The sequence below is a fragment of the Myotis daubentonii genome, chromosome 1 (assembly GCF_963259705.1).
Source record: "Myotis daubentonii chromosome 1, mMyoDau2.1, whole genome shotgun sequence".
Classification (NCBI taxonomy): Eukaryota; Metazoa; Chordata; class Mammalia; order Chiroptera; family Vespertilionidae; genus Myotis; species Myotis daubentonii.
In genome coordinates, this window is record NC_081840.1 from 107,960,873 (window position 1) to 107,962,502 (window position 1,630).

Genomic DNA, 1,630 nt, shown 5'->3' on the forward strand with positions numbered 1-1,630 from the left:
TGTGGGTGGAGAGGGGTGTCTACCAGGGCTATGGGACAAAGGTGTTGTCCAGAAATTCAGAGCATTAATGCTAAGACAGAGCACAGGGAAGGGGTGAGGCCACAAGAAATGGACCACTGCAGGCCAGAACCTGTTCTTATCTGTTAAAAGCCTCTCTGGACTGCTCCCCAGCCACATGAAGGCTAGAATGTGCATCCTCCTCTTTTAGGTGTGGGGAAGTCATGTCTCCTATTGCCGTTTACAGACAAGCAGTTCCAGCCTGTCCACAACCTCACCATAGGTGTGGAGTTTGGGGCCCGTATGGTCAACATTGATGGAAAACAAATCAAACTGCAAATCTGGAATATGCCTGGGCATGAATCCTTCCATTCGAACACTTGTTCCTACTACAGGAAACAGCTGGAGCACTGCTGGTGTATGACAGTACAAGCGTGAAACCTTCAACCACTGGACCCCTTGGTTAGAGGATGCCCGGCAGCACTCTACTTCCAATATGGTTATCATGCTGAATGGGAATAAGAGTGACTTAGAGTCCCGCAGAGATGTGAAGAAAGAAGAAGGGAAGGCCTTTGCTCGGGAGCATGGACTTATATTCATGGAAACTTCAGCCAAAACAGCCTGCAATGTTGAAGAGCCCTTCATTAACACAGCCAAAGAAATATATAGAAAGATCCAGCAGGATTTATTTCATGTCCACAATGAGGCAAATGGCATAAAGATGGGTCCTCAACAGTGTATTTCAACATCAGTGGCACCCATCGCCTCCCAGTAGAACTCTGGTGACATAGAGTCCAACTCTGGCTGCTGCTGAAAGTCTGACCTGGACTCTTTTTTTTCCCCTTCCTGGAACAGCTTCAGATCAATAGGCTTACAGAGGTCTTATTAACTTTGACTGAGAAAAGCCTCTTTTCAAGGTGTGATGTTTTGCCTTTCCATTTAAAGGCTGGGGAAAATTTGGGCCCTTACTGACCTGTCCCTTCTTCAGGGATGTGCGCATTTCTTATAGATCAGGGCTCTTCTTATACCCTAAATTTATTTCTACAATGTTAGTATCAAAGTTGATTGTCATGGCAATTAAAAAATAAATTATTTTAGAAGTATACATAATCTGCTCCCCACCAGGAACCAGTAACATGGGTCTAGCACAGTGATGGCGAACCTTTTGAGCTCGGCGTGTCAGCATTTTGGAAAACCCTAACTTAACTCTGGTGTGGTGTCACATATAGAAATTTTTTGATATTTGCAACTATAGTAAAACAAAGATTTATATTTTTGATATTTATTTTATATATTTAAATGCCATTTAACAAAAAAAATCAACCAAAAAAATGAGTTCGCGTTTCACCTCTGACACACGTGTCATAGGTTCGCCATCACTGGTCTAGGACATTCTGCTTGAGCGCTTGAGATAACTGGGATCTGGCTAGTCTTTGAATGATAGATCCTCAGTCTTTGAATTTCATTGATTTCCCAACTGTCACTTCATAAGAGTTCTTGCGGAAGGCTGCAAGAGTTCTTGAACTGCTGAAGAATGCTGAGTACTTCTCTACCATCTTATTACTAGTCTTAGAGTAACTACAAAACTTTTGAGAGCAGTAGAATTGCTCCTGAACCTGTGGCCACTTATTAC

At 42.9% G+C, this 1,630-nt stretch overlaps 1 pseudogene; it reads left to right on the forward strand.

Moving 5' to 3' along the window:
• The first annotated feature begins 210 nt into the window (after positions 1 to 210).
• LOC132226220 (ras-related protein Rab-2B-like) lies at positions 211 to 1,141 on the forward strand (annotated as a pseudogene).
• Positions 1,142 to 1,630: the final 489 nt, after the last annotated feature.